The sequence below is a fragment of the Alexandromys fortis genome, unplaced genomic scaffold (assembly GCF_014885135.2).
Source record: "Alexandromys fortis isolate MF-2015 unplaced genomic scaffold, M_Fortis_MF-2015_v1.1 scaffold_13, whole genome shotgun sequence".
Taxonomy (NCBI): Eukaryota; Metazoa; Chordata; class Mammalia; order Rodentia; family Cricetidae; genus Alexandromys; species Alexandromys fortis.
Window position 1 is genome coordinate 11681188 of NW_026067908.1, and position 17510 is coordinate 11698697.

At 45.2% G+C, this 17510-nt stretch overlaps 1 protein-coding gene across 2 annotated transcripts in view; it reads right to left on the minus strand.

Annotated features, from left to right (window-relative positions):
* The window catches only part of Ror1 (receptor tyrosine kinase like orphan receptor 1), a 342771-nt gene that overhangs the window by 55871 nt on the left and 269390 nt on the right, over positions 1-17510 (minus strand). The gene's annotated exons all lie outside the window — the stretch shown is intronic.

Below are 17510 nucleotides of genomic sequence, written 5' to 3' on the forward strand. Positions count from 1 at the left end.
GAATCTCTCAGTAAAAGAAGTGACCTTTCACAGTCAAATGGGACATAGGAGGCCACACCCTGCTTCCTCTGCATGCTTCGGGAAAGCAGCAATGTTTATGTGAAAGCAGACCACACAGTTCTTTTTTATTTTGACAGCTATGAACGGTCTCTCTGCCTTTATGTGTGGAAGTCCTAATGCCAGGCTATTTGTTGGACATTTGTGAAGAAAGCGTGGTCCCCATTTCTACAGTGAAGATCCTGGCACGAGTACTGCTTTAACAGGAAAAGAAAACAAGGAGCACCAGAACAAAGACAAATGCAAACCTCTGTGCGACCTGAAGGAAAAGCACGTGTGGGGTGTTCGGGGTGATGGAAGATGAAGGCTCAGGAAAGGATGACCTGGAAGGTGAGACCCATACCGTGTGGCAGATACTTCATCGGGTTTTGTATTTTTACGTGTATTAGCTATCCATTACAGGCCTATTATGTGCTGGCCACTGTTTGTGTTACCAGGGCGACCTGGTCAGGTGGGATGAGTGAGTCTGGCAGGTTGACCATGGCACAATCCCAGTGGGGAGCTCAAAGGCAGGCCTGAAGTTCAGGAAGAATCTGGGGTGGCAGGACAGGATAGGGGTGTATTTGGAGTTCCCCCCAAATACACATGTGAGATGAAGTCAGTTAAAATAGGGAGGCAGTCAGACATGATCACAGAGAAAGCCTGTCTGAGAGGTGCTGGGCAGGGGAGGTATCCAGGGTGGCATTTATAGTCTGTCCATAACCACCTGGCAACCAGGGGAATTTTAGTGCCCAATTGCCAGTGCACAGCTTTCTCTAGTGGACTATAAATTCCTGTAGCTATCATCTTCCTGGTCTCTGGTATCCATGACAGAGGCTGAGGCAAGGATCCCAGCAATGCCACTCGCTAGCCTTATGACGACTTAGACAATTGACCCTTTCTTTTCAGGCATGGCTGGGGATGCCGCTTGTCCTACCTCTCAGGTTATTTTGAGAATTTGATAAACTCATCACATAGCATTTATAATGGCCCTTAGAAAAGCTAGCTACTCCATACAGACCAGTCCACTTGGAAATGACTTTATTTTTAATTTTTAAAAAACAATTTACAATCTCCGAGCAGAAGAGCCACAGTGTAGTACGGCCCCTCTGTCCCACTGCCAGGCTCCCAGGTTCTGGTCACACAGGCCATTCTGTGTGGGGCAGAGGAGCCCAAGCTCTGGGGGTGGGGGTAGGGACTAAGATGGCACATGATGCCAGTCAACACTCTCCAGCCCTGTCGCTGTGGATCTGACCTGGTTTTAGAACTCTAAAAATGTTTCATTGATGAGCTTTGGATAAACCGCTGTAAACAAGTTTTAAAACCCAACACATGTGACTCGTTTGTAAGTTGTCCAAAGTGCTCCCAGATCTAACACATGGCAACAAGAGAGAAAAACACAGGGTGATTGTGTTACCTATAATCATATGTTTTTATTCCATGGATTCAAAGAACTCAATTCCATGTTCCCCCTCTCTATGTGGCACCTTGTTTGTTCAAGGTTCCACAGATAAAGATGAGGAAATGTGAACTGGCTTGCCCTGGGCTGCCTTCTCAAAGCCCACTCCCAGCCTCACCACAGCATCCTTGTGGGCAAAGGATTGTGTGCCAAGCATTCGGGCCCATGAGCTGCATTGCATGCAGGCTTTGGGATGGACCAGAAGCCCTGGTTAGCTGTTTGAGCGCCCATGCCCCAAAGTGTCCTTGGGAGTTGTAGAAAGATCATCATATTCGCCTTTGAATTAATTCAGATACAGGAATAAGAATTCAGGGAAGCAGAGTTAACCCATGAGTTGGCAGTGAGTTGCTCATGATAACCTCAGGTTTAGGAAATGCTATCTTCAGGAGAGCGGCTGGAATACAGGCAGTGCTGTCCAGCTCGGATGCATCTTGGGTATAACAGCTATTATCACTGCAGAGATGGAAGCTTCCTCCAGTCCTGCCAGACGGCAGCACTAACAAAATCATAACCGAATAGCCACTTTGGAAGAAAAGGTTTAGTAGAATAAATGATATAAATTCACAAAGATATGGTGTGAAAGTATTTGGGCTTTTGTTGTTGTTGTTTTAAACTGAGGTCTTTATGGATTCCTCCTAACAAGTTCCTTTATTCCTGTCTACTAACATCTCTCAAATCCCTGCATTCTGCTCCCAAAGACAAGGGGTCTGCGGAAGAGCTTGTGAGAATTCACAAACTCCCTGTTCAGTGGTTTCTCATCATAGCATGAGAGCAACCAAAGCCGCACTCTCAGGACAGCAGACTGTTGTTTCCCATTAAGATAACTTAAATTGAAAACAAAAACAATCCTCTCTCAGCCTCCCTTTTTGAGACAAAGAGCAAGAAAGATGAGAACGGGGACTAGAGGACGCATGCTCGAATCCTAACTCACGCAGATAGTCCTTAGCTGCTGCCCCGAGGGTTCAGAGTTAGACCTGGATTCTAAGCCCAGTTCTATACTGAACAGACTGTGTGGCCTTCAAAAGGTGCTGTCTGTCTTTGACTTTCAGACTGCTAATCACATGGATAAGGAAATACTTGCCTCTCATGGTCTCCTTTCCTACATTACAGGGTTTTTTATAATAGACAACATGGAGAGACAAACAGGCCTAGCTGACTTCTGTGGATGTTTATCATCTGACTCCCCTGCACTTGCTCACGTACTCATCCATCCATTCCGCGGACACTTGAGTTTTAAGTTCCTATCGCGCTTATGAACAGTCCTTGACCCTAAGGGATAGGCTATCCCATGTGTCATGGACAAAGCCAGAAAGCCAGATCACATAGAGGAGGCTTTGTGACCTTGAAGGAAGAGGCTTTCCAAAGGAAATGTTATCCAAACAGAAAGGGTTAGCTCTGCGGTTCCACTGACCCATGGGGCTCAAGTGAAAAGCTCTCCTGAGTGCTGAGAATACACACATAGGTCACTACACCCAGATCTACACATTTTTCTAATGTGCTGTGGTTTGCGAGGACTGTTGGGTCCTAGCTCTCAAGGACCAGCTCTGGCACTGAGGAGTGGTAAATGTGGTTTGACAGCCATCTTGCCTGGCAAGTTCAGCTTCCTTGTCTGCAGAACACAAACAGTGACACTTTCCCATGTGGGTTTCTAGTAGAGTTGTACGTTTTCTTCTGATAAGCAGGTCAGTGAGGTTTAGCATCACCTGTGTGTCTATGGCGGGGGGTGGTCAGGACAGTTGTGCTGAGGTGTCCCAGGTTCTTGCTAACTCTGAAAGTGGAAAACTCTTTTCCAGTGCTAAAGTAATATCTTCCTGCTCTTCTATAAGTCTGTTTTTTCATCATTAAAACTTCAGCCAAAAATGAGACCAGTTGTTCATGAAGGGAGTTTTGTTCTTGGAGACCTGGGGCTTGTAAGGAGCACCAGGTCTGGCGGGGACTTCTTTTTCTGGACCAATGGTTCTCAGCAGGGGTGACCCTATACTATACCTCATAAGGGCATCTGGAAAGGTCTGGAGATATTTTTGATTGTTGAAACTGAGGACAGAGTTTACCAGCATCTAGTGTATAGAACAGCCACTTCGAGAGATCCCACAATGCACAGGGCAGTTTTGACAGCAAACAGTATGCTGGATTCGTCGTCCTGGGGTAAATTCAGCAGCATAATGGGCAAGCTATTTTGTTACTAAGTGAATGAAACCTAATTTCTTGGGTTTGAGATCCACACCACACTGTTTAGGGAGTCTTTTCTAACCTGACATCACACACCTCTATGGATGCCCCCGTCATAGATCTTCCACAAGCAATGCAATGCTAGCATACACTGGACACATAATAAAAGACAGGCAGATAAAAGCAGAGTTATGAGCTCCAGCAATGGTGCTCTGGGATTCCTCACCTTCCCCACTGGACACAGCCAGCCAAAGAAAGGCTGCGAGACTAGGAGGGGCATCTCTGAAGAAAGAAGGGAGTCGGTATAAAGGAGCTTGGTTCTTGTTCCTCTTCCACTGTCTACACCAAGAGGTGGAGTTTATTTTCCTTCTGCGCTTCACATTGACAGGAATATAGATTTGGTTTCACTTAACCGTCTGAAATGTAAAAATGGAGCAAACAGATCCGATTCCAGACCTTCCACACGGCTAAGTAGAGTTATTAAAACAAACAGGAGAACCTCGGAGGTCGGGCCCTGCTACCCACCAGGAGACATGTTAGCTCCTCAAGTCTGTCTCCCGTGCTTTACAAACCTAACCCAGTCCTGCCCCAGGTCTCCCATGCTGCCAGAGGAAGGGCAGTGGTTACCGGCAGGTTCAAGCTTTTCACCATTGATGAGAAACTCTGGAGTCAACACCTGCAGGGCTTCTCACAAATTGCTAGGAGATGTCAGCTGACCTTGAAGCTTTTCCCAGTCTATTCCCAAGATTCCTTGATCTGTTTTTTCATTCCTGCATCCTCAGTTCCTAGGACAGCAGCAGGCCCATGGTAGGTACCAAGCTTGCTTCTGCTGACACAGTCCCGCTGGGGGCCCCTTTGTCTGGAATGTGCTTTCTCTCTTGGGCAGCCCCGTTGCTCACTCTCTCACCGCACTCTTGCTTTGCCCAATGGCATCTTCTCTATCAACTCCTGCAGGGCAGCTGAAATCCACACTGTCATTTCTCTTCCCTCTCATTCTGTCTCTTCTCAGCTGTGGTCTCCAGAACAATCGACTTCTCCTTCTAAGAAACAGACTAAGTCTTTGGCCTGTTTCTTGCACTCTTGTTCCCTCGGTTCCTTGAAAGGCGGCCGGCTCAAAGTAGGTGCTCAGTAAATATGTTCAGGCTACAAGTGCAGGCTCATGGCCTGCTTTGGTAAGACACGTCGTCCTTTCCTCTGCACGGGGTCATTCAGAGCGGTAGTTAGTCCCTGTGATCCACCCCACGTTCTCATATCTAGCTACCCAGCATTTGTCAAGGGTAGGAATGTCACGGAGTCATGGTAGGCAGCTACTCCATCCTTGTGCCATCGTTATCACTGTCCACATCATCTGTCCACAGCAGCAGGGGCAGGGCCCCGAGTCCTGGCTTAAGGACTTCGCTGTTTTCTGGATGGAAGCGTTCCCACTTCGTTCTGTACCCAGAGAAGCTCAACTATTTTGCCCCCCCCCCAAACCAGCATACAAGGTAAAAATGAAACTTCCTATCTACAAAATACCCTTATGGCTTCTTCTGTGACCCTGAACCTCCCCTTTCTCCTACCAAACTCCGTTTATTTCAAGGAAAGACTCCAGTGTGCACTGTCATCTGGCTTGTAAAAATAAACACAGTGACTAGTGTTCCCAAAAAACTTGGCCTCGCCGCGGCCTGCCTCCAGAAGCTTGCCTCCTGAGATGCGCAATCTGACGGGCGATCTATGCTGTGGCCCAGGCCTCAGAGAGGTCGAGTTTCTGACAGACAGGATCTGGGTTGGGAACAAGGAGTGCCTCTTGATTCTGTAGAATCAGATGAATCCTTGTGGCCAACGAACTGTCTGAACATGCTGGCTCACGGGAGAGCATGCTGTCAGCAGGAATTTTGATATTTTCCATTATAATCTTACAAGTTTATTAAAAAATCAGAAGGAAATAGAATGCTCATGTTTATCAAAATTGAATGATGTCAGTCTGAAATAACTGGATACCTACTATCTATAAATCAAGTCATCAATTAATAATGTTTGGAAATATTGACACATTTCTTTAAATGAAAATTAACAGAATTAAAACAATTTAAGTCCATTATGTATTAGTAACAATTTCTATCTTCTGTGATAAAATTCAACATTTAATAGTATTTGTTTATTTTACTTTTTGTTATGCTAGGCATCGAATTCAAGGCCTCAGATCTGCTAGCAAAGTGCTTCTCACTGAGTTTCCTGCCCAGCCCTCTTCCTTCTTTCAAACAGCCAATTAGCTCCACAACACAATTAAATCATTTGGTCTTTATTTTTGGTAACAAACCCACAAACTTACTTCAGCCACATCAGCATGTATCACTTGAACTTTAGTTATTTCGTAAATAAGCATTAACTAGATTTATTACGGGAGAAATATTACTCAACACGCAAACTTCAAAACACCGAGACAACTAATCTATTTTCATCAGGGCTTCGCTACTTTCAGCCAATTAGAAACTACAAACAGCTTGCGTTTGCTGTCGTGCTTTCAGCAGGGAGGTAGCTGGCACAGAGCGTCCCTTCCGTGGCCTGCGAGGGGTCCAGATGCTCCTATGAGACAATGGTGACAGCAGCTGGCACTCACTGTCACTTAGCAGCCCTCACTTCTCATAGACGGCAGGGGCCGTGCTTTCCAACAGAGCCAGGCTACGAACCTCAAACATGACTCTAATCCACCAACCCGGGGGGGGGGGGGGGGTTGGTAAGCCTCGGTGCCCATCCTGTGCTTGCCTTGTATGGCTATACGCAACTTCATGCACTACGGGCAGAGTTCAGCTCAGGAGCACTCAATAGGATGCTCACTTCCACGGGCAAGACTGCACTTCGCTCCCTCAGCCAGTTTACTGTAATATCGCGCAAGTGTGGCAGCTCCCTGGGAGTACGAGCCTTGCTTTGCTTTACCCAGCTGTGACCCCGGGGTTCACAGTGATGACGTCTGCGTGAAGTGCCTAACACACATAATATGCTTCATGGAGTGTTAACCAGGCCTCCATGTCATTTCCTTGAATGTTTCCTGAGCCACTTACGTTGCCACAGCATCAGTTTCTTACCTTTTATTGGGGAAACGATTACCGGGGGAAACTATTTCAGACTCATAGAGCCAAAGGAGAAAGATCTGGAACCTTTTTGGTAAGCCACATCCTCATGGCCATACACAGATGAATAGAAATGGGTTAATCAATGTTAAACAAACAAACAAACAAACAGTGTTGTAATTAATATAGTTTCTGTGTGATTTTTTTGGGTCTGGGCATCTTGGAACGAAAGAGTAGTCTCTGTTTACAACTCTCTGCTTATGGATTGATCTAGAACAGTGGCTTTCCACCTGTGACTTGCATCCTCTAGGGCAAACCTCTGTCTCCAAAAGTATTTACATCATGATTCACAACAGTAGTGAAATTACGGTTATGAAGTAGCAACGGAAGTAATTATGGTCTGGGTCACGACAACATCAGGAACTGTACGAAAGGGTCGCAGCATCAGGAACGTTGAGAACCACTGGCCTAGGGAAAACTCAGACTCCAGATTTGCTCTTCTTACGAACATGGAGGGATATGGCCACTGTGTGGAAACCCAGAAAACTTATCGGGACATAATAAATAGAACCAGGTCTGCATCTAGCAAAATGCCTTTACTTCCTGGTCACACTTTTAAAACTAGCCTGGAATTTCCCATTACACTAGAGCTCCCTATATTTGAGAATTATAACAGAGGTGGTGTTTGAATACACACACGTGTGTGTGTGTGTGTACACATGTGTTTGTGATGGTAGTAGAAATGGGTGCTGCTGGAAGTGTCTCAGACAGTGACCAGACCCTGGCTAAGGGGTCTGACAAAGCAGAGATCTTAGGCTTCTTGGATTGCAGTCAATGTAATCCGAAATCTCCTCCCCAATTTCAAGGGGACTAGGGAATGAACAGGCAGAGGAGTTGCCTCATGGCAAAGGTGTTGGATGCTGGTGGTAAGGGCCTTCTGCCGAGGCAGCAGCGTTGAGGACTGTTCCCCCAAACACGCTCACACAATCAGTGATTCAAGGCTTTAACTTTATCACTACTCTGGAGACCCCACCCCCACCCAATCCTGCTCTGGAACAAATCTTAAAGGCCCGAAGCATTCTGGAGTGAGAGAAATACTTCTTTGTGATGAGAATAGGAGCCAGGCTGAGGGGCGAGCATAGGGAGAGCAATTGTGACGCCTGACTGAGACCTGGAGGGCTTTGCAAACACTGCTCCACAGAGTAGCAATTAGCATCTGCCACCTGCCAATTTTCCTATCTTGAGTGCTTTAACCTTTGAAATAAAAACCACTTGAAATCTCACATTGCCCATCTAGCTTAGCCACAGGAGGGTCTGGGTTTAGAATAAAGTTTTCCACTGAGTGAGGACACAGGCAGGGGACTGAGACTCTGACCACTCTTCCCAACTCCTCCTTCACCAGCTATGGAAATAGAGGTAATCTGCTTCTCCTTACACTTAATCCCCAGCCCCTGCTAAATGGTTATCCCCACCTAGAAAAACACAACTTCATGCTAATTAAAGCATTGTCTTGAGGCTTAACACGGAAAATTTAGGTAAACATACTTTAAAAACACTCAAATGCAACTTTATCTGTAGTAAATAAATAGAGGAAATACACCCCTAAAGATGTCCACAGTCTAAACCCCGAAGCCTCTGAACAGATTAAGTTAGATGGCAAGGGGAATTTATGGTTGCCAGTAGAACAAGGGCTGGTAATCAGTGATCATGGATTATGTGGGTGGATCTAGTGTAATCATGAGAGTCCTTTAAATAGTGGAGAGAGAGAGGGGCAAAAAATCAATACATTGATTGAAGGCGAAAGAGAGTTACCAGCCAAGAAACGCCGTGGGAAAGTTTAGCCCAGGGAGGCTCATCTTGACTTCTAACTTCTCATCTTGAAGCAGTACATCTGTTTTAGACTCTCAATTTGTGGTACTTTAGCAGTTAGGAAACTAATTGAGCAAATTAGGCAGCTAGCATTCTATTCAAAAGACGGTATCATTGTCGTCAGCGGTCACATCACCGGCAGACTTACAGTCCTCCTTAAAGACTTTCTCAAATTCAGCCTGGGAAGATCCCTAATCATGAGTAATTTTGCCAGAATTCTCAGAAAACAAACCAGATGGCCATCTCATGGATGGTCTCGGAGGGATTTTATCTTTCAGGGTCCTATCATCAGGTGGTCTCTGTGCAAACACTGCCTGCATTGTTCACTCTGTTTATTTATTTTACAAACCCTTTGTTCCTCGTAAAAAGTACACTTCAGAGTTAACTGATATCTAGCCTAAGAAGCTCATTTAAAATACCTTTGTTAATACAGATAAAATATATGAAGCCTAATCATGGTTCATCCAATTATATGTTGTGTGATTTAGAGTCTATCATTGTACTTGGTTTTCTGGTCTCAGGAAAATATTTTGTACTGAACTAGATATTGCCTTAGATTTGTTCAAGTCTTAAATGTTGAATTTAATTTCTTTTTGATTTTATTTTTGGCATTTTTTGGAGACAGGGTTTCTCTGTGTAGCCCTGGCTGTCCTAAAACTCACTTTGTAGACTAAGCTGACCTTGAACTCAAGTGATCCACCTGCCTCTGCCTCCCAAGAGCTGGGATTAAAGGTGTGTGCCACCACCATCGATTTTAATTTCTTATTTGATATACATTGTATGACCCAGAAGTAAGTTTTGTGAGTAATATCTAGTGAGTTAGACATTTGGGCAAATGTCTAACAGTTTAAGAAAAATATAGATACAGCAATGATAAGTATGCAAATGGTGAAGCCCAATGAACTTTTACAAAATGTTTATACCTCCGTGACCTAAATAAAGAACATTATAGGCCCTAAAGCAGCCACAGCAGTTCTTCTGCTGATTTCTTTCAAAAGGTAACCATTACTCAGATTCTGTGGTTTCTACGTCAGTTTTTCAGTTTTGAGGATATTTTTTAAACATCTTAATTATACAGTTACATAATCTGTGTTCCTTGTATTTGGCTTCCCTCAATATGATAGTTGTAGAATTCATTCTCAACGGCTTCCTGTAACCAGAATTCAGAATTTTTATTGGTATCCTCTACTAATGTTTAACATCATAATTTGTATAACTTATAGTTGTTGGACACTAGAGTATGGCCACCGCCCTAGCTTCCATGAAACCCCATCCTTAATTGTAATAAGTAATTTTAAAAGAAGAAAAGAAACATTGTTGCAGTGATTATAACCAATAAGTTTAATGACTCTTAAAGAAGCTATAGGTCAAAGGTCCCAGGCATCCAAGGAAACACAGCCCATAACTAGCCACTTCTGTGGTGATTCGGAGGTCAGGGACCCCAGGTTTTGGAAATCCCAGTGCTGAGAAGCAAAGCCACAGCCTGATGGTGAATTTTATGTTGGGAACAGAATAGGGTTGTCTTACATTTAGCCTTGCTCATTGTTCAGTTTTGTTAATGCTGAATGCAAGGGAAGCACATGATTCTGCTGCCCCATGGTTTATCACACCAGGGTTTATACTCCAGTAGGACCTTCCTCGCTGTGGAAGAAGCAACCCTACCTCTGCTGGTAACAATCTCCTCTCAATCAGCATGCAGGCGTAGAAACAGCCCCAGCTCCAGCACAGGGGTAGGGGATCACCTGGGCTCGGAGTCTTAGCTGTCCCTAGTCATCTTCAGAAAAGGGATTTAACGTTTCCAGGGATGATAATAAACACACCAAACTCTCAGGGTTGTTCTGAATTAGGCATCATGCCTATTATGGTCTTAACAAGGAGAACTGTGGAAGCCAACAAGGGTCTCCACCAGGAACAATCGCTAATGATATGAGCAGCCACACAGCACTGTTGTAGCCCGCAGCTCAGACTTCACGTAGCTCTTCACGGAGGAAGTTTCCCATTTTCATCTCCCCAGGACATCCCCTCCACCTCCCCCCATCCCCGCTCCTCTCTTCCTCTGCATGATCAAGTGCAAACAGCATCCAGACGGTGGTCTGCAGCAATGGCCATACCAGGTGGGAACTGATTTCCTCTTGTAAACCAATTCCAGCATACCAAGTTTCTGGGTCATTTCCTTGCCCTTCGGTGACAGCACAATCCGAGTTATGAACTCACTCATCTCTGACTGCTGTTCTCGACCCGCCTGACAGTGGTCACAAGTGCTCAAGCTAAACTAAACGGAGCAATCGTGCATTTTCCTTTAGGGCAGCACAGCATCCGTGGGCTAGTAGACGTAATTAGTGTTTTGGTGCATCAATTAAATTAAATCAAGATCTAATTTTTGAGACCCTGTTTTGAGACATATTTATGAACATGGTTATTTCTCCCCTAAAGGTGCCCCTTGCCCCTGTCTGTGGGTGAACCTTTAATGAACTAAGAGGTCTCTGGACTTGGGGTGAGTGTGGCTGAGAGACAGCAGGCTTGGTCTCTTTGCTGTGCGGAAGACAAAATGGCAGATGCTGTTCGGTAAATCCGGGCCAAACGTTCCCTCACTCTGTCTTTACTTTCAAGAAGTGTCGATAGAAATGCAGAGACACACTCCACTTTGCTTCTAACATTCTCAGGGATCAGACGCGAGCTTAGTAAGTGACTTCCGTCCACTTCATCCTCCACTTAATGTCCCCCAGGAAAGTTGGCCCACACCAACACTTCCTAAGTTGCTGGTTTGAGCTTTCTTTCTTTCTTTCTTTCTTTCTCTCTCTCTCTCTCTCTCTCTCTCTCTCTCTCTCTTTCTTTTTCTTTAAAAGTTTTATTTTTATGTGTGTGGATGTTTTACTTCCAGTGTGTTTGTGAACCACATGCATGCTTGGTACCCACAGAGGCCAGAAGAGGGAGCTGGGTCTCCTGGATCTGGAGTTAAGACAGCCATGAGCTGTTGTGTGGATGTTAGGAACCAAAGCCTGGTCCTCTGGAGGAGCACCAGATGCTCTTAACTGCTGAGTCATCTCTCAGGCTCCTGGTTTGATTTTGTTAACAACCATTATAAGTATAGCTAAGCATTAACCCAGAAACCAGACAGTATCCTAAAGGTGAAATGGGCAGCGATTTTGAGGGCAATCATTTCGTAATGTCTCATAGAAGCGCTTTTGAAAATACCAATAAAGTCCTTTCACTGGTGAGTAATGGTATTGGAAATGTATTAGAAGGCACATTAACACTACTCTGGAGCCAGGCAGAGTGGTTCTTGCCTGTAATCCCAACACTCAGAAGGCGAGGCAGGAGGCTTGCTATGAGCACTAGGCATGTCATTTAATGTATGTCTTATCCAAATGATTTTTCTCGATTGTCGGATCACTGAGGGCCACATTTCTCTGGGCCTGCCCTAATTTGTATCACTTACGGCTCTTGGCTACAAATGGTAGAAGTTTAAATCTAGTTTAAAGAAAGAAGGGGAAAAAAATTCTGATCTACTTGCCAATATCTGAGCAAAGCGGGTGTGGACCTGGCCAGGGAACTCACATTCAGAGAACCTGATAATTCCGTCTTTCTCCTCTCACCTCAGGATCTTGGTTTTATGACCATGGATATTTCCAGACTTATAATTACACATTCAAGAGACATAGGCAAGGTCTTTTGACAGGTTCCAACTAGAAGTTTTGTAGGAGGGTTAGAACTGGACTGGCTTGGGTCATCTTCCAGCGCAACGTGTTCTCTTAGGCAAGAATTCAGGACAGTGGTTGGCATCCAAACTCTAACTCAGGAGAGGAGAGGAGAGGCCTCAGATAAAGGTAGGAAGTGTTCTTCATGCACAAAACAACCCATGCCCACAGTCCCTTCAGGACAACGTGTGGCACTTCTATGTCCCGCCTCGTTGGAGTCTCCTTCCTTAGATTGTCTCCGTCTATAATACTGAGAAGTCATAGCTATTGCCACATCCTTTAGATCAGAGATGTAAGTGGAATGTGCTAACGGGAAAAAGATTAAGGATTTTATCTTGGACAAGCATTTTAAGGAAAGCGCTCTTAGAAGCACAGTGGCTTGTAGCTTGGTAAGGTGTCACTCCTCCAGCAATGCCCAGTGACGGCAGGAGACTTCCATTAACTAAGACGGCACTCCCAGGAGACCCAGTCTACTAGGCTGTGCTGTGCAGTGCTGTGCTGTACCAGACATCATTTCCACGTACAGAAACCAAACAGAACCTAGTTACACACAAAACTCATTTGTCCCAAGTCTTCACAGTCTACTTTCAGGTGCTTGTTAGCAGATACGTTATAGAAATTCCAAACAGGTTGGGATTCATTCTTTGAATTTTGTTCCCATTCGACTAAACTGTGGGTTTCAGGTCTCTCCTAACTATATTTTTTGTATCTTTTCATCCAGTCTCTGGAATCTGCCTGTAGCTTCTGGATGCACCATGATTCCTCAATGTTACCGCTTATCACAGGCAATAATAAAGACATTTCTGTGTATATGGAAGACTATAAATGAGGATTACATCCACATTACCTAAAGTAGAAACTATTCTGCCAGAACTGATAGAAAGGGTTGGGTTCGTGTTGCTAAGATCCTTGGTGATTCCAGCTGGCTGGGGCCTTTCACCAACTGATCCATGCCCTGGGTGTGGCCCCACCCTCTCTCAAAAATGCTGACTACTCGCCTACTATTCTAGTCACATGATTTTTAAGAAGCAACTATCACAAACAGATGTGAATCTATCTTCTGCTGCCTGACTTTAGCCAATATGAGACTTGTCGCCTTTCTAGGAACACAAGAATTTCTTTGAAAATTACCGGGGGGACGGGACCTTTGAAAGGACCACAAAATGAAGGTGAAGCATGCCAAAATGACCTTTGCCATAAAGGTCAGAGTGGATGACTGCATCTCTGGCTGGTGGACTGAAAGTGACCCTAGCTGGCACATTTCCCCTTATCTGCCATGTCTGCCACAGAATAAAACAGTCTAGCTAGGCTAGGCAATGGTGGTACACACCTTTAATCCCATCACTGGAAGGCAGAGGCTGGTGAATCTCAGGGAGTTCAAGGCCAGCCTGGTCTACAGAACAGTCTCCATAGTCTCTGTATTCCAGGTGCCAGGGATTCCTTCACAGCTCAGTTTCAGGTACATGAAATCCCACTGAAATACTGGGTATCCTGAGTATTAAAAAAAAAAAAAAACTCAAAACCCACCCTTTTGAGTTCCTGGCTACTGTCAGATTCCCAGCTCTGCTTCACACTGATGTAAGAATGTAAGCATGACTTGCTGGCACCACGTTCATAACTGCCAAGTGAGGCGTATGGGCATGGTTGTTTCTAGCATTAACGAGATGATGTAAGCATCTCACCTTCCACAGTGTTTCATAACGAAACCAGGGGATAATTCTAAATAAAACTTGGAATTATAAGAGTGCTGTAGTGTAGCGGGAATGTCTTCCAGAGGTGCATGCATGTGTGTGTGCATGCGCATGTATGTGCATGCATGCATGTTTGTGTGTGTGTGTTAGAAGCTTGATTTCTGGCTTGCAGTGTCCTTGAAAGGTGGTGGAGTTTTTACAAGGAAGGCCATAGGGGAGGGAAGTTAGATTCTTGAGGTTGGCCATCCTTGAAGGAGATTTTGGGACCTCTCCCTCCAATGTCTTCTCTCTGCTTAGGTTGCCATGAAGCAAACAGGCTTTTCCCTGACATGCTCTGTCATGCTGATCTGTGTAAAGCAGCAGGGCAGACAGCCATGGACTGGAAACCCTGAAACTGTGAGCCCAAACGGACCTTTCCTCCTCTAAACTATTTATCTCAGTGTGGGGGTTTGAATGCAACTGGACCCCAAAATCTCACAGGGAGTGTTACTCTTAGGATGGGTGGCCTTGCTGGAGGAAGTGTGTCACTGTGAGGGTGGGTTTTGAGGTTCCCAATGCTCAGGATACTGCCCAGTGTTTCAGTGGTCTTCCTGTTGCCTGCAAGATGCGGGCTTCTCAGTTACTACTCCAGCTTCACGTCTGCCTGTATGCCCCCATGCTCCCCGTCCTGATGTTAACAGACAGACCCTCTGAACTGCAAGCGAATCATCCCAATTAAAGGTTTTCATTTACAAGAGATGCCGATTATGTATGTGGAAGACAGGGATTTCTGAAAGCTATCTTAAAGTGCTCCAAACTCCATGCTCCACGTGGGCAGGAATACTGTCAGTATGTTATCCCATCCCCATCACGTAGGTCAGTGTTTGGCTTAGCGGACGTCAGTGATGCCCATGGAGTGAATAGAACAAGTGGGTTATTCAGCTAACCAGACCTCTACTTGGACCTCTGCTTAACGGTTCTAGAATAATGGAAGCTTTTCTTAACCTCTCTGGTTACCAGTGGCTTTATCTGTCAAACAGCTCTCGTCCTTGCCCATGGCATTTGGTTGTTATATGAACAAACAACACAGCTTCTCTGAAAGGAACTGACCCACAGGAGGTATGTGAGAAATGACAGGACATGTAGAGCCACGAGGAACTGGAACCTGGGGAGGTGTGCAGACTGCGGCAGGTGAATGAACTGTATGACATCCGTCTCTATGTCCCTTAACTTGAGCTGCAAACCCAATCACAGTGCCCATGAAAGCGGGATAAATGGGTACTTTTATTTCCTGTCATAGTAACCCATGGCACATGCTCCAGCGCTGTTAACAAGATCAATAAACTTGCCACATTCAGAAATAGACAATTAACCCCTTTTACAACATTTAAAGTCACAGGCCTCTCTATTTTATGTGGCCAAGAAGGCCGCAGAACACATGGTTTTTATTATTACTCACTCTACCCTCTTGAAAAAAAATAGCACTAATAATTTAGCACCTTCTAGACGCTGTCCATTCTTAGTGGTTTTGCAGGGAAGCGCTGTGTGGCAGCCATCTATGCAAGGGCCACCTCCGGGCCCGCTCTTCGCTCTGCTTGGTGGAGGGCTGCTGTCCACCATTCCGCATGTTTTATGGTTTACAGCTGCGGTGAAAAGCATTTCTGGGGCCAGCCCAGATTTATTCCCATTTTTAATGTTTTTACTGAGCTGAATAAACACATCCTCAAAGAACGAAGGCACTAGCCATGTTGGGACTAGGAAGAGCTGAGCCCTACTCTGGAACGGGAACTTTCTCGTAACTGACACTGGGCTGCAACAAGGAGTGCCATTGTTAGGTCCAGCTGGGACGGTGGGGTCAGAAGCCCCTCAGTGGGTGCCATGGCACCCAACCCGAGAGCTCTGTCACAACTCTCCTGCAGCCACCTTCTTCCTTGCGGAATTCATTAGCACCTGCAGCGGACAGTGTGGCGTTTGGGAAGGGCACAGTTGATGCTATCTGCAGCGCTTTTACGTCCTGCATGTGCTCATTTAAACGTCTTTTGGCAAACAAGTTCAGATAAAGCCAGTCTTTCTCCCAAATCCAAGCCAATGTGTAATTTTTTTATGAGCTTTATAAAACTTCAGCAAAAATGATTTCTTTAAAAGGGAAAAACTTATTTCCTTAAGCTTGCTCACTTGGTTGATTTTGGCGAAGGCTGCTCAGAGACTGACTAGCATGCTATGTATGAGAAAGATTATTCATACAGTGATTTGGAAACTGGGAGGGATCAGAAAGTATTATAAATCTTTTCTCGTGACATTCCTGCAAACTTTGCCATCACTGGAATAAGACAAGTTTGGAAGCCAACACCTGCACGGCCCACTGCAGGGGGAGGGGTGTCAGATGGCCCATCTCCAAGTTATACTTCAAAGTCAGTGGCATACAGAGCTTTGTTTGGTTGGGGGATGTTGAGGGTGATTAGTGACTATAAGCAATGCTTGCAGACATAAATTGACAGCTTTTTTGAATCCGACACGCTTGGCTCATCCTTGCCCAACCTCCCTTAGCACTGGCCCCCAGAGTCACCGCTCTAATGCTAGGAGCACTTGGCCTTCATCATGTTTGTGATTTTAGTCACTGGTCTCTGTTCTGCTTGTCCTATCTCTGGGGTCCGTTTCTTAAGATGCTGGAAGGTTGCACATATTTTATTTTGACAACAATTATTTTAATGGAAGAAGTACTTGGGACCTAGGCACCTTCAGACTTTGAATTTTTTTCCTTGTGGGAATGCCAGTAATAATGGTTTCCTTAGAAGCTGGAAGTGCTGAGGGGTGAGCATAGGGTGAGCATGTCATCTTGTCTAGCACTGGGGCAGCGTGTGTGCATGTCGAGCCTTGGCTCTGAGAAGTCACACGTCTTCTCCAGACACCAAGTTGGCCTGCATGGCAGTGTACAAACATATTAATCATCTTTATCTTTCACTGTTACAAGAAAAGACAATGCCACTCAAACAAGGGAGATGGGTGTTCACAGACCAGATCTTTTCCCGTGAGCATTAGTGAAGTAAAGCAGACATCACAATGCCGCCCCTTTTTCTTTGAGGAAGAAAAAATTTCAAGCTAGAAAAATATTTCTTTCTCTTTCTTAATGATTAGGGCCCTAGTTCCTTGGGCCAGTGATATCACCACAAGCATTTAAGGTGAGGTTTGTCTTTACATTAAAGGATGACTTAGCAGGTACCCCAACTGTGCTCCCCAGCTACCCTGCATCATCTCTATCCTGTGGACAACTTCCTATGCCATGTTCTTATCCCCAGAAGGGGCTTGTGTGACTTGTAGTTGGAGGAAATGCTGAATAAGTCATTCATCACTTTAAGCCTTCATCTGTCACTCTGCTTCTCGGTCCCCTCCATGTACCCCCAAAGAGGTCTCTCTCTTCTTGGAGTTTAATACCTCTCCTTGGGCACAGAAGCTTTTGTCTTCCCACTGACTCTATGATTATAATTCCATAGGTTTGTTCTCTCTCTCTCTCTCTCTCTCTCTCTCTCTCTCTCTCTCTCTCCTCTCTCCTCTCTCCTCT